Source organism: Cavia porcellus, unplaced genomic scaffold (genome assembly GCF_034190915.1).
Source record: "Cavia porcellus strain 051 isolate PalLab524CR breed Dunkin Hartley unplaced genomic scaffold, mCavPor4.1 scaffold_8, whole genome shotgun sequence".
NCBI lineage: Eukaryota > Metazoa > Chordata > Mammalia > Rodentia > Caviidae > Cavia > Cavia porcellus.
In genome coordinates, this window is record NW_026947491.1 from 53,508,107 (window position 1) to 53,533,921 (window position 25,815).

The 25,815-nt window shown below is 32.8% G+C and overlaps 1 long non-coding RNA gene across 2 annotated transcripts in view; it reads left to right on the forward strand.

The window, feature by feature from the left end:
• LOC134477347 (uncharacterized) overlaps positions 1–10,060 on the forward strand; it is a 68,033-nt gene extending 57,973 nt beyond the window's left edge. The window contains exons 4-6 of one of the 2 annotated variants that reach the window (XR_010049339.1): positions 2,506–2,574; positions 6,583–7,033; positions 8,327–10,060. This is a non-coding gene — a long non-coding RNA (uncharacterized LOC134477347). Of the gene's footprint in view, positions 1–2,505; positions 2,575–6,582 lie in introns of both variants that reach the window. The other variant, XR_010049338.1, reaches the window with a different exon arrangement.
• The last annotated feature ends 15,755 nt before the right edge of the window (positions 10,061–25,815 follow it).

Below are 25,815 nucleotides of genomic sequence, written 5' to 3' on the forward strand. Positions count from 1 at the left end.
AAAAAATATAACTTACAAGCACAAAGAATAACAAGGCATCATGAGGCAGCTTGTCACACAGGTGTATCAATGTGTGGGCCCAGGATGGGATTCACTTAGCCATTAACTAGGTGTACGTTATTCACACCATACTTCTCTGGGCATCAGTTATCTTATGAGAAACACCAAGCATGGTGTGATTGTTTCCCAATGCACATGAGCTTGTCTTAAAAAGCTTTACAAAAAGGCACATGTCTTACTCCAAACAATTAAAAGTCAAAGTCTCCAAAACTACAGACTTGGGCACAGGATTTTATTTATGAATTTTCCCAGGCAGCAAGTTTTATTTGCATATTTCCTTAGAAGGGTTTATTAATCATGCTGAGGTTTAGATCTTACCTTTCATTACATTAAGGGCTTATCACTAGCACCTTTGTTGCTATTGGTAAATAGTAGAATCTGGGGGAGGTGAAGTCTAGGGAAAGGAAATGAGATCACTGGGCTGTTCCCTTAAAAGGGTATGAAGGCGCTGGCCCCTTCCCTCTTCCTCTGCTTCCTGACAGCTCTGAGAGGAGCAGTCTCTTCTGCCAAGCCTCCTGAGGCCATGCCATGCTGCCTCATCACAGGTCTAAAGGGAACAGAGCTGAGCGGTGATGGAGGAACCATGAGCTAAGGTTAGATCTTTTCTTTAGAAAGGCATTCATTTCAAGTAATTGTCATAATGATGGAAAAACTGAGTAACACAGGCATTAAAAATGCTGAAATATACATAGCTATATACTTATTTTATATCACTTAACTATTTGTGCATTCATTTATTTATATACACTCAATTCTATCTCTACCATCTTTAATTTTCTATACTTTCCAAGAAAGTACATAGTTTGAATCTAGAATGATCTCCAAAATTCTCCTATGCTCAGGGGTAGGGCATTTGGAAGGTGGTGGGATCATGACACCATGCTCATCAGTGGATACATCCTCTATTGGGGTTCAGTGGCTGAGTGTGCAGTGGGAGATGGAGATGCTGAGGAGAGGAAAGCCACGGAGATTTTGACCTTGACAGGTGTATTCCCAGCCCGCCATCCTCCGTACTCACTCTGCTTCCTGACTGCCATGAATAAGCAGCTTTCCTCCCCCCTAGACCCTACCACCATATGTTTTTGCTTTAGAAGCAGTTGACTACAGATTGAAATTTCTAATAACTGTGAGCCCAAACAAAACTCTCCTCCCTTAATTTGTGAGTGTTAGAGTACTTTGTTTCAGCAATGAGGAAAATGATTAAGATGGAAGTTCTCTTTTTTTCTGGCTTTCTCTACCCTCATCTTTTCTTGACATAAAGGTCTTCTCTATAAGCTGAAGACCAAAACACTCCATGCAATTGATATTATTATTGTAACTATAAAGTTTTATAAATGAATATTTTCTGTCTTTACCTGTGTATAACTCCATGGCTACAAACCCAAGGAAAGTAAAATAAAAGAGACTTATATGATAAATGTAATAACTCAGGTTAATAACAAAGGTACAATAAAGAGGTTTTTGGATAATACTGGCTGTTATTATTTATTTACAACTACTTTAGTCCAAAGTGTTCCAACCAAACTGAATTTTAGTAAATCTACATGTGAAAACATTCCATGCGACTGGAGTCAGGTTGTGATTTACATATTAAAGTTTAATAGAATATATTAAAAATTTCATGTATAGCATGAGAAATTTTCTTAAGATAGCATGAGAAATTTTCTTAAGATTCCCTAATAAAGCAATTAACACATGATAGTTATAGCATTTCTTATAGAATAAGCGATGATAGGAAAATTTTTACACCAATATGGATCTTAGTTTTGAGTTCTATGTGACAAGAAGTTTTTAGAGGAGTCAGCGGGATTTAAATGGCTGAAAATGTATCAGTTAAATTAAAGTCTATCAGGTCCTCATTTGAAATCAAAATTGTGAACTAAGATTCTACTTTTTCTGATTGCGAGTACATCTTTTTTATGTTTTATTATTGAAAATTGGAAATAATGATACACTCAGTAGCAATGTACACACACAACTAAATTCTGGTAAAATATACTTCAAAACAATATGAGAGGTTGGAATGATGTAACATGGAAAAGACTGGTCGAGTTTTTATCATTGCTTACTAAAGTGCTATGCTTAATTAGTCCAAAGTAAGGCCAGAGGCTGTTTCAACTTGTAAAGTTGTCTTTTTTCATATTAATCTTTATATGTATAAAACTTAGCAGGGGTTTACTTAAATGGAATCATTTTCTGATATTTCAGAGTGGCCGTGTACATACTTTTGAAGAAAAAATGTTGCATTAAAAAGGAAAAAAATACAAATGAGAGACAGTAACAATAATAACAAGATGTTCTTCAGAGGGCGTTTTAGAAATATGAACATTATCTGGGAAATAATAATTATTCTGATTGAGTCAAATTTCTTTCCTCTTAATAGATTTTAATATTTAGCATCATTAATGATGTTTAATATTAATGCAATCTTTTGTTCTTTTCCAGAATTATATTTTGTCAAATTACCTATTCCAATGTCAGCTTCTCCATTTTGAATTATAATTTCTTCACAAGGTATGTGCTCTAACTTTTTTGATCTTTTCCTCAGAAATGTTGTTTTCGCCCTTCTCTTCTTTACAACACTTCTCAGCTTATCCTGTTTAATTTTTTCTTAACAGTCAAGCCTCTTTTGGACAACAAATATTTAAACCTTTTCTCTCATTTTCACTATTTATTCTTTATTTTTTTCATAGTATTTAACACTACTCAAAAGTCATATTAAAACTTTGTCTAAGTATTGTCTGTATCACTCTATGAAGAACCCTAAAAGCGGGAACATTGTTACCACTCCAATAATTACTACACAGCTTGTCTTAGTTACTTTTTACTCGTTGCTGAGACAAAATATCTGAAGCCCAAATTGGGAAAGGAAAGGTTATTGCTTACAGTTTTTGGAGATTTCAGTCCATACTCAGTTGGCTCCAAGGCAGGCGGGCATGGCTGGGCCGCAGTTCATGGCGGCTGCAAACAGTGAGGCGAAAACCAGCAAAAGAGCAAGACACACTTTCTTCCTGCCATTACATCACATCCTGGCTCCACCCCTATGTGGGTGGAGCACTGACACCATTAATCTAAGCACTAGACAATGAACCAATCACAAGTGCACAATGCAAACTCATGAGGCCTGCGGGCCACAGACATAAACCATGACACAGCTATACTCAGTACTTTGGAATTAATACTGGATGAAAGTCATAGCAATTCACCAGAGTGTCATCAAGGACACAAATTAAAGCTGAAAAGCTATTTAATTATCTGGAAAATTCTATTTGAATGTTAACATATTTCAGAAATGTGCTTTGAAATTCTCTGTGTTGTAGGATAGGTTAAGGGAGTCAGATAGTAGGAAAACTCTTACTAGAGTAAGCTTGTTACTTTAATAAACTCAATTTACCCACTCATCTCCAGAGATGTATGCTACGTTTTGGTGATTCTACTAGTTCCTGTGTACAGGGCAAGTAGGTCTCTAAGAAGTCATGTTGTACAGCAAAGGAAAAGCAGCTTGCATAAGCAGGAATTCCAAAGAGAGGCCAGACGATGTACTTGTAGGAATATGCAGAACAGGTATGTCAGGACAGGATTTCAAGGAGCAGTGGACACCCTGCCTCCATGTGCCAGTGTACATGTTAAAGACAATGTACACATTAAAGACAGGGATTTGTAGCATTCAGACATGATTTATGTTGAATTTTATTGTATTTTTTGGTGTATAATACTGAAAAGACTTTCCCACATGTTGTACAGTAAGATTGATCAAAGCATATTACAGTTAATCTAAAGGCAAAAAGAACAAAAAAGTAAATAGGCAAATAAGCATAAATGAAACAAACACAACCAGGTACACTGTGGTTTATAAAAATTAATAAGTGGTTTTGTATGAAGAACATTTTTTTAGAATATTTTTGGATTATTTTGTTGATAAATACAACTGAAGGAACAGCTCAAAAAGACAATAGTAATTCCATTTTGTAACAATCTGTCCCTTCAAAAGCTACATATTAATAGGGAGAAAGATCGGCCTAAGGGTTTTTTGCTTTGTTAAAAATTTTAGTTGTGATTATTTTCTTTTGGAAAGGAAAATAAAAATGGCAAATCTTGAAATGTAGGTCTTTCCAAAATAGATGTGAGGGGAAGAAACCTCTCCCTTTTCAGGGTACAGGAAGTAAATTAGAATTTTGTGCTAAGGATATCTTATAGGCATTTTTAACATATTTAAAAATCTGTTTTGATATCAGATTGATTTTACAAAACATCATTGGTATACTAAATCATGCTGATTCTAGAAGGAAAGAAAATTGCTCTTTAAAAATTGTTGATATAATTGATGAGATTCATGTGATAAAAATTTTTTATTTGCGCTAGAGAAAAGTTTAGCAGAGACAATAATTTATTTTTTTGCACCCTTTCTGGTAGAAGGCAGGTGTATTTGAGTATTCTAATCCAGTCTGGCAGGTTTCAATTTACTGGCAGATGTCAGTTCACTGACAAAACAAAGAATTTAAGAAAAACAAACAAAACAAAAAAAATCAACTAAGGAACTAAAACGACAAATTTTCCTTAAGTCATCACAGAGTTGAATCAATGTTATTGAAATACATTAGTGATAAGGATAGAAAATTATATTTTATTTAAGGATGAGTCAGACCTCAAATAATTTGTGCATCTCAAGACTAAATGTCTGAGGCTTAATAAACAAGTTTCCTGGTAATTCTGAGTTAATTCATGCTAGGATGTATAATCAGGAAGATGTGAGAAAGCAGTTTTTACTGCTGACATTTTCTGCTAGGTTACCTTCACCATCTAAGTGAAATCAGCCCAGATGGTATCCTCTCTTGAGTGTTGAGGTGCTACATAAAAGATAATCCTGACAATCGTAATTAGATCCTTTTCATTGATAAGAAGCTTTTAATCTGTACGTTTCCTCAGAGCTGCCTTCCCCTCTTTTTTAAGTGTAAAGAGCATTTTCTTTCTGTTTCTCACAGGATAAATAGTTCTAAACTTGATTTTTAAAATGCTCTGTGGTTGTTCCAAAGTCAATTGAAGGGTGCAGGTCAATTTTCTTGAGGTTCATTTTTCTTTTCCTCATTTGAAGTCTGTGCTAAGTTCACTTGCAGGGATTTACTGTGGGGTAAACCCAATAAAATTTGCCAGAAGTGAACTGGACTATACTATTAAATCCAAGAAAGGAAATTAAGATCACGAACAGTATCGATAATTTAATGAGAAGTTATTAATGTTATTTGAGAAGATTTAAATGAATGAAATCAATATTGATCTGAGAATATTGGGCTTTATTAAAGTTCTTACTGCTGTTATATCAGGGATTTTATTTTTACTATGTAAAAAACAATATGTATTAAACTTGTAGTACAAGTCATACCATGATTGTTTTTTATAATAAATGTATACTTCCTCACTACCAACCTATTATATAATCTTTCCAGTCATGATATTTTGTATTTAATTAACATTTACTTTTTTATTATATAGTTAATGAGCACAAAAGACTAGTTGATAGTCTAATAAGGTATTTTAGTTTAGCATTTAACTTAGAACTATTATAATAAAAGTATAAATTCTTCCTTGGTGAATAATTTATACTTTATAAATTGTAATTTCAGTCATGTGAAAGTTCTTTTATATTTCTTCACTAAACTCTCTCATACATTAAACTGTCTTATAAGTTGCACCCAAAGGAAGAAAGTGTATAATTGGTGGTTGATTGTCAAATTAAATTTTTCAATTTAATACATTTTCCTCTATTATTTTAAATTTTGCAGTATGTTAATTTATTATAGTACACAAATGATTAATTGAAAATTAACAAATTCCGACATTCTATGATGTATGAAAACTATAACACATTAACAGTAAAAAAGTTTTGCCACTTTGGGAAGCTATTGGCTGAATCCAGTATGTTCTCTTTCTCCTTTCGACATTTAAAGATCCTTAAGCTTTTCAGTGGTTACTCTCCACATCTATGTTTACATAATTCAACATGCATATAACTGTATTTTCTTTTTTCATACAATTGACAGCATTCTATACACAGTTTGAACAAAGAAAAACAGCATATTGTTTAATTTTAATTTATATTTATTAATATGGAAAACAATTTCCACTTTTATTTTTTATTAATGCACACTAGTTATACATAGTACTAGGTTTCATTTTGGCATCCTTGTATATGTACATGATATACTTTGATCATTTCCACACTCTCCTGCTTCCCCGACCATTCTTTTCTCACCTCCTTTTTGTTAAGTCTCTCTTCTATGTTCATGTTGTCTCTCTTGTGTGTGTCCTCTCTCTGTCTCTAGATTACACATGACAAAAAAATTTATTTGTAATTGCTTTTTTGAAAAATATCATTATAGCTTCTGCTTATTTTTACACCATCACTGATTTTCCTATTATTTGATAGATGTAGAAGTTCTGTATATATTATAAAAAGTTACTGTTTCTTTGTGAATGTCTGTAATTATGCTTCCAGTGTGGTTGATGTGCTTTTTTCTTTTACAGGGCCTCTTGATTGTTACGTATCTGAATTTTTCAATCTGTTAGCAGAAATTTAAAACATGTAATTTTAGTTCTGTATCCAAATCTTTGATGCATCTGAAATTAATCCAATGTAAAAAGTCAATCTTATTCCTATAATTTTTTCAAAAGAAAGACTACCAAGCTTTCCCCTGGGGATTTGAATTGCCACTTCTATCTAATCCAAATGATGAAGGCCTTTTATTCTCTTTTTGCTCTTTCTATCATGTTGTTATGACTATTTTTATTCATATACTATGATCTAGAGCTAATCTTTGGAGTCTTTCAGCAGAGCTCCAGTGAAATTTTGATTTCTAAGGGGCCAGTGATCCCTTAAGGGTTTGATGGGCGTGCAGTCTGAGATGAAGAAAACCAGTCTTTCTTCCTCTTTGCTATATTTTGGGAGAGAGCCTATTTCAAGGATATCTGGGATAAGGTAAGAGATGTGGAAGTAAGAAACAGAGTGGGGAATGTGTTTGTAAGTGGATTTGGGAGTTTCCACCCCCAGTAGAAAGAGATTGGGCAAAAGTGTAAACAATTGTCTTTAAAAAGACGGTGAGAATCTAAAAGCACATATTGTTTCCCATGAAATTTGTAAGATAAATTACTAGATGAAGTCAAAAGCAGGGCCATTTTATTCCAACTTTTCCAGAAGTCCTGATTTGTCATAGGATAATTCACCTTGCTGATAGTTTGGAGTAACTCCCTAGGATTCCTCCCAGGACGTAGACAAGCAGTAAACACAAAGTCTAAGCAGGCAGTGATTCTTTTATCAAATTCTACACTTAATAAAAGTAGATTTGTTTCAGAAAACTTGTTTAATTTTTTCCTCCATTGTTGCAGCTTCCTCCCTAGTCTTAGAAAAATAATGAGACACAAAGCATGACATCTGTGAAGTTGAAATGGACATTTAGCTGAAGTTAATTTGATGTCTTAGTGTTTCCTAGCTAGAGGGCATAAATTAAGAATCAGTATCCTTAATTTCATCACCTGCTTGGTAATAAAATACTCATTTTAAAGAAGTTTGAACTGGGGGCTGGGGATTTCGCTCAGCAGCGTAAGTACCTGCCTTGCAAGCAGACGGTTGTGAGTTCGATCCCCGGTACCCATAAAAAAAAAGAAAAAAGGAAAAAAAAAAAAAAAAAAGAAGTTTTAATTGAAGTATGCAAAAAAGGAAGTTCGATATATTTTGAAATTTCTTTTTAAAAAATTAGTAAAGAACTCTAATAGCAAAATAATGGATGAACATTTTTTGATAACTTAAAAGTTTGATATTGGAGTTGAGAACTTAATTGTACTCTTTTTACCAACATTTTACATTTGGAATTTTTCTTCGTAAAATTCTCCTTCAAATTTATAATTTAAAAAGTTCTCAGATCCAAAAATAGCACACCAAATAAGATACAAATATATAGATGATCCTTTCCAAGGGGAGGTATTACAGTATTGTTCAATTTTCAAGCGTAAGAAAAACGTGCATTGAAATGCTCTCTCTGCTTAGCCTCAGGGGAATCACTGCTTTGTGTCTTAAGATCTGTCTGCATAGCCACGCAGACGTGCAGACATTAGGCTGTGCTTTTTTGGCGACACTGCCTGATATGTGAGCTAGAAAACATAGGGATGTCTTTGTGTGATGCTTTTCAAATTGATCTAAAGTTTTGAAATAGTTCAGCTTCTAAACTATCTTCTTTAGTTCAAGACTAAAGAAAATTTTCTTTTATTGCTATAGATGAACGGCGAAGAAGTTTAAAGTCAAATAGAGAGTTTCCAAGAGCTTAACAAAAGTTAAAATCTTGTGTGCTTTCTATAATCACCACTTTTAGATGTGTTTTATTTTCATTTTCTTTGAAGAAGCAAGAAATGAATTGTGCAAAGATTTATGCCATTTAATGTCACAGTTGATTACCAACGGAAATTGGAAGAATGCAATTTTTATTACTTTATGTAAAAGAAAGCTATATTTCAGAATGAAATGAGATTGGTTAGATGGACAGATTTAATTTTTAAGAATGTATGTTATCTTGAAGGATATATTTGTATAAATTGAGAAAGTTAATTCTAAATTATTTGAATTACGTGATTCATCTGACCTGGTAATAGTCATATTTTATTGTAAATATAACATTAAACAAGCTTTTCTTGTATTATGTTTCTGATTTTTATGTTTGTTATGATGTCCTAAATATTAAAAAGTACATAAGATACTGTAATGTTTATTAATATAGTGAATTAAGTATCTATTATTTGGCATTTGTTGTTCACATTCCATAATGTCCAGCATAATAGACATTAAATGTTTATTAACCTCCTATAAATTATACTCATTTATTAATGCTGATGAATGTATACACATTCTTTTATCTTTCATAGAGCGATTGTCTTATGAAGTTAATTATTCTCATGTTAATAGCAGACTTCTTGTGACTGTTATCTCAAAAAAATTTTTAAAAAATGCACATATGTCCTATTTTTCCTTCTCTATTTCCTCCAGATCATATAACAACTTTAAGTATTTTCAAGTGTTTAGTATGAACTAGACACACTGCAAATATTACACATGAGCTTGATTTACAAAAGAGTTTATATAGTATGAGGAAGGAGTTGTTGAATTATTTGATGTTCCTTAAATATCATATAATTTTGTATATAATTGCTTGTTTTAAATATATTTATATATTTAGACCACTTGACAAACTGTTCTTCATCATTCCAAATCAATTACATGGTGATTAAATATCAATCTTTCTTTTTTCTAAAGTAGCCTATGAGTTTCACTGATTGGATAATGTAGTTACATTTCCTAGCAAGCACATACCATCTCTCTAGCCAGGTATAAAATATGTTTTTCTTTCTTTCTTTCTTTCTTTCTTTCTTTCTTTCTTTCTTTCTTTCTCTTTCTTTCTTTCTTTCTTTCTTTCTTTCTTTCTTTCTTTCTTCCTTCCTTCCTTCCTTCCTTCCTTCCTTCTTTCCTTCCTTTCTTTTGTAAATTGGATGATACATGTGTCATCTGATTGCTCTAATTCACAATAAAATAGGCTGCTTTAATATTGTACAATTTCCACATTATTAAAATAACGTGCTTATTTAAAATGCACTTATTTAATTGGAAAATAAAGAAAATATAAAATCAAATATCTAGATTTCACATACAGAAAGGATACATATAGTAACTTAACCAGGAATTAATTTAATTTTCTCCTGTAACACAAAGAACATCAGGGCTGAGAAATATGTAGCCATGATTTGATTTCCAAAAAATAGTTTTATCATCCTTTTCCAACATCCTTACAAGAATACTGCTACCTACAATGCTACAAACACGTCTGAGGTACAGAGGGGCAGAAGGAAGGGAAAAAAAATGAAAAACAAAAGTAGACTTGTGCTAGCTATATGGTACTTTTTAGCTTCATTGTTGTTGGGAATTTGTTTTAAAATATCAACTGCTTGTTGAAAGTGTTATTAAATGGACCAAAGCATATATATATATATATATATATATATATATATATATATAACATATGGATCTGTTTCACAGATTAAACTGCATGGAATTTAGAAAGTTGAGTAATTATTACTTGGACATCAATCTCCCGAAAGATGTTGGAGTCCAATTAGAAAGAAAAGCACTGAAAATGATTGTACAATAGGTATCTTGAACTGCCTATTATACATACATTTGCTAAGCAAACAATTTAGTTTTAATTTTTCCAGTGTATATACTTCACATTAGTTTTCACACATATTTTCTTTATATACATGCTTTCAATTATACATTTCATGTATATAATGTAATGGTCTCAAAAGTACACATAGGTGTGATTAAACATATAGCCAGTGTTTAAATTATTAAAACTCTACTATAGTAAAAGACAGAGTGTCATTAATCCTCCTCATGACACCACCTTTACTTCAAACACACTTACCTCATCATTGTTGCAACTTTCTCAAGCAGTTCTGCAAGTTCTCCTCCCTGTGTGTCTTAATTTGCACTGCCATGGTTGCCTTGATAGTCTGAATCCGTTCAAAACCTTTCACGGTCATTTAAAATTGGAGGAAGATGCAGAAGTCTCATAGCGCAGATCCAGTGATTAAGGGGAATAAGGACACACTATGAAGTTTTAAGAAGCCTGGCTTTCTAATGGATGCCACCTCGCAACACACATGGTAATTTTTGGCCATACTTATAGAGAAAGGGGACGTTTAGAACTGTTTCATAAGGTGACAAACAATGTTACAAATGTATTTAAAGCTATGAGAAATATTTTCAGGAAGATTAGTGTCATTTACCTTTGACTGTAATAATTTTTTAAATTAGGTATTCATTATATATTTTCACCAGCCCTTTTACATCTCAGTTACTAGAATATGTTTAACACATGAACAGAAATATTCAATTGCAGGCATTAAGTTTAATCAGATAAAGTCAATTCATTTTTAAAAATATTTCTAGAAACCAAAAATATGTACTGAGGTTTAATTATTAGAACATAAAGTAGCACACTGACACCAGAGAATCCTCAACTTCACTGCTGGTATTGCAAACATAGGTTATGTACATAGAGCAAAGTGTAAGCCCAATGAATGTAAAATCTAAAGGAAAAGAGACACTTATTTAGACCAAATCTTTTCTCAAGTAGGAGATTGAAACACAGGGAAATAAAACTACATGTCCAATTCACAATTCCAGTTAATAACAGATCATTAGAACAAGGGCATAGTTACGCATTTAGATCCAGATATGATAGGCAAATGAGTAGTATTTGACTTTTTCTAATATTCTGTTACATATTTCAGGCTTTTAAAAATGGCAATTACTGATGTAGCACAGTCAGATCAGGAAAATTTGCACATTAAAATCAAAATGATATCAGAAATTCAAGAGTATTTTATCTTGTAGTGTTACAACCTAGATTAAAAGAAGTTTCTAAAAATAAAACTATACAAATGTAAGGTAATTCAATGAATACTTCCCCCTTTTAACCTTTTGAGGAAATTATGGCTCTAATTTGGTTGTCATGGAAAGAATTCTGTAAAAGACAGCAGCTTTGCTCTCTCTTTTTAAAAATTATTGGTAAGCATCAAACTAAAGAAATTATTGTCTGCTGGGAAATACATCTTTGTAACAATGCAGTTCAGTACTTCAATTTTCTGTATTAGCTTACAACTCAGAATGGAAGACCTTACAAGCATTTACTTCTGATTAGTCCCCAATGTCACACACGGAACAGAAATAATAAAACCAGAAAAAGTATAAAGCAACAACAGTAAACGGAACAAAGTTGTCTGAAAACAATGGCAAGTTCTACAAGAAAAATCTACAGCTTCATTCTGGAAGAAAGCTTGAGGAAACTTGGAAGGAGAGGCCACTGAGACCCCCGGGATCCCTGCCTGCTCAATTCTAGGAAGGATTTGGGTTTCTATGTGGGAGTTTATTACACATATAAGGTAGGAAAAGGTGTTGAAAACAGAGGATTGGCTGAAGTTTAATGATGAAAATAGCCGTACCTTTGGGTACACTACACATGGGAAAAACACAGTGCAGGCTGGCGTTTAGCCCCAGGGTGAAAATGAAGAACTGAGCAAGCCTGTGGGAGCTGCCGTTGCTCTCAGCACAGCATTTGAGAAACCACAGCAGTAGACAGCGAGCCTAAACTCCCTGTAAATGGAAGAATCGGCCACTGTTATTTATCAAGTTAACTATCAGCTTGCTACCTAGAAAATAAATAGATATTTTTTTACAGATCCAACAGGAGAGACTCACAGTAGCAAGTGAGTAAAAAAGAAAGTGAGTAAAAAGCAACCGAGCAAAGAAAACAAATAAAAACCCATTTGTGGGTTAACTAGAGATAATTTAAGAAAGATAAAAATAAAATATGCAATTCATTATTTGGACTTTACAAGATATTGCCATTGATTAATGAAAATATAATCTTACTCACTTTGGCAGCACATGTGCTAAAAATAAAAATGTGATGATCCTGTGGAAAAAAAATTGGAAAAATGGTACTAGAGATTAAAGATACGATTGCTTAATTGAAGAAATATATACAAATGCTTGCATATAATACTAACATTTCTAGAATGTATAGCAAAGAATAAAGATACAAAAAGAAAAACCTCAGCAGAAAAAGAAAATAACGAAACTATAACTAACCCATATAAGTATTCTAATATTCTAGTAAGAAGAATTTCAGAATGCAAAAACATAAAACGTAGGGAGGAAGTTAAGGAAAAAATGATGGAAAGAAAATTTCATTGCTAAAACTAAAGGTGGAACTTTAGGTTGATAGTGTTCATTCAATGTGGGGGAAATAGATTTTAAAACTGTTACCTGGATATGTTCCAGTAAAATTTCAGCACCAAAAAAGATAGAAGGAAAAATAAGCAAAACATGTATTTGTACAAAAATGGTAGAGGCCTGTTTTCCTGCTCATCCTTGGTAAATACAACTTTTATTATTGAAAAATGCACAAACTATAATCTAAGGAGAACCCTGAATGTGTTCAGATCATGGAAGATGAGCTGTTTGTGGATGTTATTGCTACAGAGAATGACTGTAGTGTAAACTGTACCGAAAGTTAGACTCAGAGGTTTTTTCTGGCACCTTATGTGGCAAAAACGATTGTTCAGGTTGATGCATTCCTCACCTGGATCAATTTAGTGCTCTGTCCTGACAAAGTCAGGCCACTCCTCAGCATTAGAGGGAAGATGGATTTGGAAATTTCCACTCTCCTTCTCCACCAGGCCTGAGATTTATTTTGCCTACAGCTGCCAAGGAAGGTAAGCAGAGGCAGACAATTAGAAAGTTGCACTTTCTAATTGTCTGAGACCCCCGGGATCCCTGCCTGCTCAATTCTAGGAAGGATTTGGGTTTCTATGTGGTAGTTTATTACACATATAAGGTAGGAAAAGGTGTTGAAAACAGAGGATTGGTTGAAAGAGGCTTCCTGTTTTGAGAAGCCTTTTTGCTCTTTTGAACTGGAGACTTCTTTTGCCCAGAAGCATGGGAGCTGGTGGAAAGGTGAAGGGAAGATGATCCTATCTCACTGCTTTCTTTTTAGTGAGTTACTTGGCCTCTCAGGAATAATAAGTATAAGTCAATTACAGCAGCAGTTTGACAAAACTCTCTATCTACAATAAAATCTTCAACCAGTTAGTAATATAAGGGCATTACTGCAACTTGAAAAGGAGAATCAACAATAAGTCTACAAGTATTGTACTTAAATGGTGACAAGTTCAACTACTTTCTGCAGGCAAGGACAAAAACAAGGGTGCCTGTCTTCAATGCTCCTATGTCACATTGTACTAGAAATTCCAGCGATAATAGTAAAGTCTTACAGATCTTTATGAATGAATAAATCTCTATTTATAGCTATTAATTGTTTACAAGGAAAATCTTACAGCATCTGCAAACAACTCATAGTAGGAATAAGTGAGTTTCATAAGGCTACAGTACAGGATGAAAAATAAACACAAATTTCAAATGCATTTCTATACATTATTCAAGAGGAAATAAATCAAAAATGTAATACCACTCAGAATCTTTCCAAATAAGTTAATATTTATGTATATATTTAGCAAAACATAAAGTTTATACACAGCGATTTATAATATTCTAATTAAAGAAAGCAAGGACCCAAATGAAGAGAAAGGTAGATGGTGTTTATGAATTAAAAGAATGAACAGTTAACAGATGTCAGTTAAATACTAATGGTTCTAGATTTGAGGCAAATCTCTTCTAAATCCTAGAAAGTGTTTTTGTATATAAATACAAATTTATTTTAAAATTTATATGGAAGGTTAAACACTCTGGAATAGCTAAAACAATCTTGCCTTGAAGGCTAAAGGGGGAAGTATAAACGTGTGTATGATGGTATGTAATTAAAACTGCATGTTATTGGTGGAAAGATACTCACATGGATCAGTGGAGCAGACTAGAAGTCCATAAATTGACTACAATAATATACAAAAATGACTAAGGTGAGAAGTAGCTCAATTGAAGATTGCCTCTTCAACAAATGATCCTAGAACAGCCACTATCTCTAGGCTAAAATAAACCTTGACTTAAACATCACAACTTACACAAATATTAACTCAAGGTTAAACACCAATTCAAATATGAAACACTAAAACTATACAATGTTTAAAAATAGTAGGAAGTCTTTGATCTGTGACTACACAAAGAACTCTTAGATTTTAAAATAAAAGCATAATCTATAAAATAAAATGACTGAAGAAATAAACCTCATAATGTTAAAAGAACATTTAATATTCAGAATGGGAAATTATATTTGCAAATATTTATCAGAAATGTTATCTAGGATTACGAATACACAAATTTTTTGGAACACAACATTAAAATGGACAAAAGACATAAATAGATCTATTATCAGCTATGACAAATAAGAGTCAATATGTGAAAAAATGGTATACATCATCCAGTCATTATGAAAATGTAAATTAAAAACACAATGGCATACCTGTTAGGATGGCTTAAGTATAAAGCGATAAAGATGTGGGTTATGCATTTTTTTCTGGTGGGAGCATAAAATGATGCAGCTAATCCTGGAAACAGTTGGTTAATTGTGGAAGAAATAAACATAGCTACTAAATGACCCAGCACTTGTATATTTGGGCATCTATCCTAGAAAAACAAAAAGCTATATTAACACACACACACATCTGTGTATAAAAATTAAAAATGGCTTTACACTTAATTTGTACAAACTGAATCCATCTATATCTCCTTTGAGAAGTAAAAGGTAATAGCTTTTTCTGTCCTACATTCATATCCTGGAATACCAATCAACAAGGTGAAGGAACAATGTCTCTATTAAAAACAAACAAGCAAAAAAACCAACCATTGGGTAAATCTTCATGGAATTATACTAGATAAACTATCCTGTTACCTAAGGTTTCATATTGTATGCTCCTATTTATAAAAATTTTAAAGATGATAAAATTTTAGACATATAGAGCACACTACTAGGGCCCAGTAACTGGAGACAGACGAATGAGACCTAGGAGTGTACTCGTGGCTTTTGAAGACTACTCTTATCCTGACCGTAGTGCTGCAAACAGTAAGCTACAGGGTGATACAGCTGTGTAAAAATTCACATAGGAGTATAAGCAAAGTGGATTAATCTGAACAAGGTTAATTGAGTGTAGCAATGTTTATAACTGATTTAGATATTACACTGTAACTTGGAAATACTATTGTTGAGAAAACTCGATAAAGGTACAATGGTTTTTCTGATTCATTTCTTAGAACTTTTAGTGGAAAACAGGAGACATCACCAGATCTCTCAGATAAAAATTTTAAATAATTTTACCTACATGAATGAACATATATGTTTATCTCCTTATATCTCAATCAGAGAAAGATATCTGGTGACAATGCAATCACAAAAGAGTGACAAAAACAGCAGAAGGAAATTAGTCTAATGAAAAGCTTTGCAACATGTCAAAGAAGCTCTTAATCCAGATCAAAAATTGAAACCTCTGAGGAAATGTTTCAGAAGAAACAAATGGACTTCCTGCATGAGAAATCTGGTGTTTTTAACTAGATAAACATGAAGTGAATAAGAAGCTACATATTTTTTGTTTTCTGCATTAAACAGTAAAGTTTACTCAACAATTTAGAGTGAACAAAATAAATTTTTCAGAACTGTGGCTACTTAGCACAAACTAAAGTACCTCTGTTTTATGAACTGAAGATGTGAAGAGTAACCAAGTGTTTATGATTTGTCACAATCTCCATTATTACATATAGAGATTATAACACTCTCCATTATTATATAGAGAGATTTTTATTCACAGTAGTTCTTACAACAGTACATGGCTACTAAATATTCTCAAGTTTATTAGTCATTGTATTCCTGGAGATACATTTAAGTTGGCTTTTTAATAATGTTTGTATACTGTAAGATTTTAACAAAATTCAGAACTGCCAAAGATATGCAAAACATTGTATATTCTCTGCAAGATAGAATAGGATAATTTTGGATTAAAGCTGTAGTGGTTTTGGTAAGAGTCTACTTCATCCTCCCTGCCTCCTTCTTCCTCCCTTCCGCTTCCCTCTTCTTCTTCTTCTTCTTCTTCTTCTTCTTCTTCTTCTTCTTCTTCTTCTTCTTCTTCTTCTTCTTCCTCTTTCCCTTCCTCCTTCTTCTCCTCCCCCTCCTCCTTCGGCCCTTCCTCTTTCTCCTTCTCTTTTGGAGAAATAGTTTCACTATGTAGTACAGGCTGGCTTTGACTTTCTATATAGTCCAAACTGACCTTGAACCCTGCCTATTCTCCTGCCTCAGTCTGCCAATTGCTACAATTATAGGCATACCCCACCACACTTAATGGTAAGTGCCCATTTCTTTAAATGTTTTTTCTTCTCTGGGTTCATTAATAATTATTTAATGAAATTTTATATTTTTAAAACTTAAGAATAACTAGCGATGCAAGTGTTTAACTGTTATTTCTATATAATGTGTTCCTTTGAGAAATAAAGGAATTTCACATGGCATACTAATTGGATATAATTGTTTATTTGGATGACAATATGTTGGTCTTTTTAATAAGTTCAGAGACATCTGCATCGTGTAACAATCATACAGTGAAAAAGCCAACCCAATATGAAAAAGAGAATTTGTTGATGATGGAAAATGAGCTATCAAAATAGAAAAACACAGCTGTCAAGAGAGCAAATAGGAAACATTAAGCTAATGACCAATTTTTCAACCTTAGAAACAAGGTTAGGATGAAAAATTTTACTAGATGGAATTGTTCTCCGCCTATTAACATTTGCAGCTTTCTGATAATGAGTGAGAAATCCTTATTAAGAAAAAGCAATTACTAAAGAATATACCTTCTTGGAAGTAAATTTATAAGGTGAACACACTTAACCTGGAGATTAAATCTTACAAAGAAAAAGAATAAAAAGATCTCTAATGTTCTAAGAAAACACTAACATTTTATTGGTTGCCAGAACTGCTGACAGGTCGCTAATAACAATAGCTAGTGTTTAAAAGAGTGTCAAGTTTCCTGTTTACCAGTCTGCGTGACTGTCAATTTTAGAGATTCTTTTTATTGTGTGAACATATTACCAGATAAAATCAGTAAGTGGGTTGATTTTGCTGTACTCTCCACCCCACAATGACTTCAGAAAATGCACTGATATTTCTATTCAGCTCTACACCAACACACCTGACTACTTCCTGAAACATTAATCAACCACAGCCAGAATGAAAATCAATATAACCCTGAAACACAGCGCTGGATACCAAAAATAAGTGTAAAAAGAGACCGAGCATGCGGCATCTCTCTCGCTGTTCTGGAGAATTGTGCTAGGACTGCAAAGTGCAACTGTTCTTTTTTCATACAGTAAACAGCTATGGATATGAATTTTATATGACATTTTCAATGCTAGGTGATGTATTCCCAGAACAATATTATTAAAGGCTGAGTTTCTGTCCTCTACCAGCTGTTATTTATGATTGCTGCTTTGTGGCAAGCAAAACACCAAACACAAATAAATAATGTTGTGCTGGGTCTCTGCATTTTCCCCCACAGTGTAAAAACCAGAGTGTATATTTTGGTATTTGCTCAGGAAAGGGATCTTTTCATGTAAAACAATTTTTCTTACAAGAGAATGTGTGAGAAAATAAAACTAAGCAAGACTATAAATCCTGTTGTAGGAAATAATCAATTGATAAACTATAATTTGGACAGGAAAGTTAGAAAACCGTCTGTTGGAACTGAGCAACAAACCCCAGCTCCAGAGGCTCTGTTTCTTTCTGTTTTCCTCCATCTCCCTGTTATTCTCTTTCTCTCCTTTGCACACACAGCACTGTCACTTACACAAAAGTAGGGATGGAAGCTCCAATTTTGTATACTCTGTTTTTTAAGTTTACCTGACAGGTAATTTTAGAGCTGTTTATTAGCCATATTTGGTCCTACTTCCTAAATGAATAAGTAATGTCTGACAGTAATCACTGATCATGGCTTCACCGTAGGTAAATGATAATTAATTTGGGAAATAATATATAAAGTTGTAGTATCTCCGTGTTTTAGCAAACAACGAAGATATAACACATATTTTTTGTTAACTAATAAAATAGTGAGAGTGTATGTATTTGTCTGCAATCTTGGTACATTACAGAAAGCACAGGAAAAATATTTAATTTTATTATAAAGTTAGTAGTACTGGTATTTGTTTATTTTTACACTTCATAATCCTCATTAAAATATGGGTATTATATTTCTGTTTCCAGTCCTGTAACTAATACCTTTTTTATTTTCTATCACTATGCCTGCTGTACTATATCAGTACTGTTTTACAGACAAGGAACTGAAGTTCAAATAGCTAAAATACACCAGACACACGGTTCGTCCATATTAGTTAGCGTTTCTTCAGTGGCAGCTCTCTCTGTGATCCTCAAACATTTGCCGACTCCACACCGTAGGAATGTCCACTTCACTTCTTTGGAACTGATTTTCTCTTATCTACACATTATGCTACATATTTCTTTCCCAACACTTATTAAAGGAGTAGAGAAATTCTACCAAAATGAACTTCATTCTATCAGTTAACCCCTGACTAGTAGATTCTTTTTTTTTTTTTTTTTTTTTTTTTTCCCCTGTATCACATTTCTCTAGTTACACTTGCCAATGGTTTGGTTTCAACCCAACCTAACATAGATTTAGCTTCTTTTTTTAATTTGCTAATATTATTGTTTTCATCTTGCTGATTCATGATCTGTAGGTCGAAAACAGTAAATTGTGTGGCAAAAGACTGGGGCACACATAAATGTGTGCAGTGACCCAGTATCTCAAAAGGGAAGAACAGACCACTCACCCTTCCCCGCAGCCATTCCTTCCCCTCACATTCCCCCACTCTGCTCAGAAGCTGATTCAGGATTGCTCTCCTTTAATCCTAAGACTCTGTGCTTCTGACACTATTTAGATACAGACTGAGCAAAGTGTCCCCTAATTTGTTTATTCACAACAGTTAAGAAATGTAATTCTGGGCACATGGGAACTCCTGGGAACATGGTATTTGCATCAATATAACTGATGTCTCTTGTTAACATCTGCTAGATAGCACTGATCCACAGCATTAAGTGGAAGCCCAGATCATTTAGCAGTTGGAATTACTGTTGTGTTAAAAATTGGTTAGAAAAGAATACTTAATGTGAGTTATGCCTCTCATTCCTATTATTTCCTTCCTACTGCTAAAGAAGATAATTGCTCAGCAAGTATTCAAAGAAATTCTCAGGAAGGTGCCAAGGGCAGATTTAAATCCTTAATAATGAATAATCAGGTAGAAGTTGTATAAAAGTGTTATAAGAACCCTTTTCATTGCTTGTGATGGATGTTTAAATTCCTTGGGAATGGAAGGATAAAGATTATTTCTAATCCCTATAATTAAAATATTTTAATCATGAAATCTTGTTTTTTTTAAATAGTTGCCTATGATATTTCCCATGTTTCATATATATTGAGTATATTTCACAGAAAGACGTACAGTCTTATGAGCTGTTCACAATACTACATTGTTTTCACTGCTCTCATCCTGAAGTACTGAAAAAAATTTTTTCTAGGCCCTGTTCACAAATATACTAGCCAGGGACTGTTTTCTGTTTCTATTCCCAAAGTCACAGTTGGGTTACTAAAAGCTATGCTGAGTGAGGGTGCATTTATAGTCTTCCAGGAAATTTGACTCAGAATTTCATAGTGCCTTATCCAGTGTTATGTATGTAAGTATGTATGCTGTTTGGTCTACTCCTGGGTAATGAGTTATTCTGGTGTTTTTAGCTTTTCAGCATCAATTTGTACCAAAAGATCAATGCATGTTAACTTCTGGCTTACATAAAGATTATGAATAACAAGAATTATCTGATATATGCTTGCCTACTTTTATAAAGGAGGGCTAAATAGGTTTGATATTTCATTCCCAGAAAGAATTGATAGTGTTTTATTTACTCATAATGTCTGAATGCTGCAAATGCCACAAAGTTTCATTTTGGTTGGTAGGATTAATGATGATTAAGCATGAATATAAGACTCTGTTGTAGAATCTATCCTGGGGATAAGCACTACAACAATGTTTTCTACTATTATGTTTTACATTTTATGATGTTTCATATTTATATAGTAAAAGAATACTGTCTTTATTTTATAAATAATTACAATTCACTTAGTAATTAACTTCCATAAGTTAGAACAACTAAGGAATATCTGTTCTGAGATTTAAGATATGTGGGATTCTAAAGAGGATACTAATTTCACTAGATTAAAATACTTCCCATTGGTATTCTTGGTATACTTCCCATTGGTATACTTCCCATTGGTGTTCAAGGTTCAATAGAATTTAGTAACAATTATTCCCACACAAATCTTTTTTTTAAATTTTATTTAAGGAGAAAAGAAAAAAAAAGCAGGGAAAGGGTACAAGTTATACAGATTTACAGAAAAAAATGAACAGTAGGAAATCACTAGTTAATGGATTACATATTGTCATCTTAGAAATAATTGTTCAAGTCACAAAATTAAAGCTTGTAAAGTGGACATTCCATCAATGATACTGCAAACAGTTCTGTTCATTGATCCAATAAAACTCTGTGATATCATTTTCTATCTTATACACTTAAATATACATGCAGTTATATAGTTTGGAGCACTTTCTTTTCCTCTCTTTTGTACCATGACTATTACACATTTTGGGTTTCATTGCTCCCACGGTTCTTATTACTTTTTTGGAAGAGAGTAAAACCAAATGTGACATAACAGAACAGAATCGGTCAAGTCAAAAGGGTGGACATAATAGATAATGTAAAAACATAATACAAGGTGATCAACAATGGTTACCATAATGCCTCCCGCTATCTCTAATAGAATTGCCTATATCATTAGTTATAATACAATTGAACAAAACAGTAAAGAATAAAACCGACAAAACCAAAACATTGGAGACATTGTAGGTCTTCAAAAGTAGATAAAAGTCAACAAGAATGGGCGTCATAATGAATCTCATTATCTTCACAGCTGATTGTTTTATTTATTATAATGTAAATTAATTTTAACTGATACATAAAAATGTGAAATTGTACAATTTTATTTCAGTAGAGAAACATTATACATTAAAAGACATAAATGTTTTGCAAATATCAGAGGGACACAAAAAATACACTATTCTGAAAATGCAAGTAGAGAAAAAGATATTTTTGACCAAAGTACTCCAATTGTGAATGAAAAGTAAAGCCATAAACTTTGCATTTATGTCTCCAATTTTATATCAATTTTTATATAAAGTACTGTATAACAATTTTAAAAATATATTTAGAATTAGAAATTGAGATTTCACAACAAAGGTAGATGTGAAAGGACTTTTATGTATGTAAATTTCATCGCGTTTATGATCCTTTTGATGAAGGTTGCTGAGCTACCATTTCAATTCAGAGTTGAACTAAGTTTCATTGTATTGGACAAATGTTTTATGTTCATCAATCCTATACCCACAAGCACACACATACATTTTTGTATTCTTGTATGTGTAGAGCTTTCCACCACAATTTAGAATATAGGAAGACAAAGTCAGGATCTTGCATATAAATGTAGCAAGAATAAATGAATAGTGGTATCTAGGAAACATAACACTTACTGTACACTTCCCCTTATAATGCATTATACAGACAATGAGTGCTTAAAGACCTGTTTCTAAGATAAATCTATATGTTATTATCTTTTTACTTGTGATTATTTCTCAATATTATTGCTAGTTAAGGTATAAAATAAGAACTAAAAAAGAAGAGTATTACTGTCTAGTGTTTTATTATTTGCAAAATAATATTTTAAAAACCTAAATATCTGGAAATGAGGGGAATTTTTACTTAAAAGCAGCAAATATAAACCTATACTCCTTATATGATATGATGCATAGCATATATGCTTGATATCTACAGACACTGTAATATAATATGATATAGATATTTTCATGTATTCTGAAATGTATTCAGAGAAATATTTATGTTGTTTTTCTAGCAATACACATAATATGAAAAATAGTAAAATAAAGTGCATGTGATTCACACATATTTATGAATGTATGATAAGAATTTTAAAAATTATTTGATCTTTCACAGATTAAAACTATTTTTTGCATGTCTGTTACATGAGTACTGGGAGAGGGTCTAGGAAACTTAAACAGTTTAGTCTCTATTGTTGCTCATAGATTTACTGTTTCATTGTTTGCCACGTGTTTATCGTACAACCAGCATGTATGAAGAAAATTTGCTGATTTTAAAGATATAGAACTATTTATCTAGATGACAATTGGATGTTGTGCAACAGGACATTTACTAAGCACCTTCAAGTCAAAATATCTAAGTGAATTAATTGTATTTACTCACCAACTCTTCTCTTATATCCTCTCTACTGACACCTTCCAACAGTGACTCTTCATTCTCTCTTGCATCATTCCTGTGTCCAGCTAGATACTGAATATCATGGATGGTAGTGTAAAGAATCTTAAATATTGTGATTAAATTTTTCCTTTCTCTTCATTTCACTGCCAGCTGCATCAGATGCTTCTAATTTCTTATCAGAACCATCATAAATAGCATCTACACTGAGGCCACAAATTATTAATATGTAGCTCAATAAATAACTGAAAGAAAAACACAATCCAGTACCAAGCTCCAGCACCTAATTCACATGTTGAAATCCATTTGTCAATGTGATGAAAAGCATGATGTGGATTTTGAGATGTAATTGGATAATGTGAGTAGTATGATCATGAACGAAATTCATATTCTTATTAAAGAGACCCCAGAGAGTTTCTTTGTACTTTATGCTATCTTAGGACACAGAAAGAAGCCTTCCTTCTATGAACCAGGAAGGGAATGGACCATCAGTGGACATAGATCCTTGGGCTTGAATTTTGAACTTCCCTGGTTCCAGATGTGTGAGAATTAAATTTCTTGGCTTCTAAGTCACTTAGTTGATTTAATTTCTTTCATTCACATCTTGAGCAAACAAAGACACCTGTGCTCCCTGAGAGGCTCTCTTAGTTTACTTTTCTAATCACTATTTGTACTAATCAGAAACACTTATCAACATAGAATAGTATATAATGTTTCACATAAATGTAACAGATTCTTTGTAGCATCTTGTATTCAATGAGTAGATTAACATGGAATAAAAATTCTTAATTTCTAGGTGTGGAAGGCTCAGAATCAGGGATGATGACTATGGTGCCACATGTGGCTCTTAGTGGGCTTGGATTTCCTCATATGGTCTCAGATAATCAGAGCTCCGACTCTTAAGTGTAAGTAAATAATGCTGGAAATTCATCACCTTTTGGACACTAACTCAGAAGTCACGCAGCATGATTTCTGATAATTCTATAATTCTATCACTTACCAAAAAAGTCATAAACACACCTAAGTTTTAACAAAAGTGATAAAATTTTGGTGTTTTCTTGCATGACTAATTTTTTCCATTCTTCATAAGCATAGGTTCACAGTGGAGAAATATACTCCCAATTTATGGAAGAGTTATACCAGTCTCCCTTTGCCCCTTATTTCTGTTACCTATAATGAAGTCAATTCAAAAATATTAAATGGAAAATTTGAGAAATAACCATCCTTAAGTTTTAAATGGCATGCTGTTCTGAGTAGTTGGTGAAATATTGCAGCATGTTGATCTGTTACACTACAAACATTAATCATTTTGTCCAGCATATCAACACTTTAGAACCTTTAGTGAAATAGAATTTGTTTTGATTATCACATCAACTGTTCCAGTGTTGTGTACTTGTGTTCAAGCAGCCAGCATTTTATGTAATAATGGCCCTAAAGTGCAAAGTAGTGATGCTATCACTTTTACTACAGTGCACTGTTATAACTATTCTATTATTCATTTTTACTCTTAATCTATTGGTGCTGGGTACTATCTGTGATTTCAGGCATTCATTTGGGATCTCTCCTTATGAGAGAGCATTTACATGAAAACCTATGACAAAATTACAAACTGTGGCACGTGTTGGAAACAAAAATACAATGCAGGGTTTTTATTTGGTTTGAATTTTCTTGATGACTTGTTTAAGGAAATTATATTTAGTGCTGTCTGAAATTTTAAACATTTTATCTTATGACTAATCCTGGAGGGAAAAAAGATGTCTAATAACAAGCGTCTTTCAAAACTAGATGAAACCAGCTTTAGATGAGGCCAGTGATCTATTGGTCACTAACCATTAAAAGATCATTTGACATGCACATGTATTGAAATGGCACATAATCAAATGCACTCTAAAAGCCTACAAGAGAGCACTTGTCAGTGAGGCAAATTTAATTGGAGATATTTGTGTTCCTTTACTGCATTAGCAATAAGATATTCTCTAGATTTTTATCCTCAGATAAGGCCTCTAAATTTGTTCTGGAAGCTGAAGCTTTTTATTTTGGTTTGTTTATTTATTTATTTTTTTTTTTAGCAAACTTAATAATAGAAAAAGAACATTATTTGAGATACTGTGACATCTAAAGATTTATGTCAGATGCCTTTCATACCATACTATAGAAACAACAAAGGTTATCATCATTACTTGTGTTGAATGAATTCTTTGTGCTATGAACATTTTCAAGATCTTCCCAAGATAGTTTATGTTATTTTGTTCTTTTATTATTAAGAGCGATAAAAAGCTGATGCTTAATTTTTTCAAAGTGACATACTTTTGAAATGGCCCAAAATCAACATTCCAATGCGTTTTTGGTTTATCTTGTTTTGGCATTTCTGCATTAAATTTTGTGTACTTGTATTTGACTTCCTTTCCACGAATCTAATCATTAAGTTTGGGCATATGCTATCCATCATTAATGCTATTATCTATGGTAGAAATGTTTTGCACTCATTTTCAGGTAACAGGACCTCATCCTTTGGAATTGCAAAACTCTGTTACACTTAAATGCTTTTTATTAAGGGGGCAAAGTCAAAGAATTCTCCTGGTGGAATGGCAATCTTGTAATTCTGCCTATATGGGCTTACACTGGAATGAAAGCACAAGAGCACCGCAGGTTCCTGCACTGGTGATTCCTAAATTGTTACCCAGAGGTTTCCCATCTTTGTCATCAAAATAAAGTTGAGACTTAAAATCAATATCTTTCTTTAGACTAATTAAATATCTGAGGTTAAAGGACAAATTTCCAATGTACTATGTGTAAATGGGATATTGGA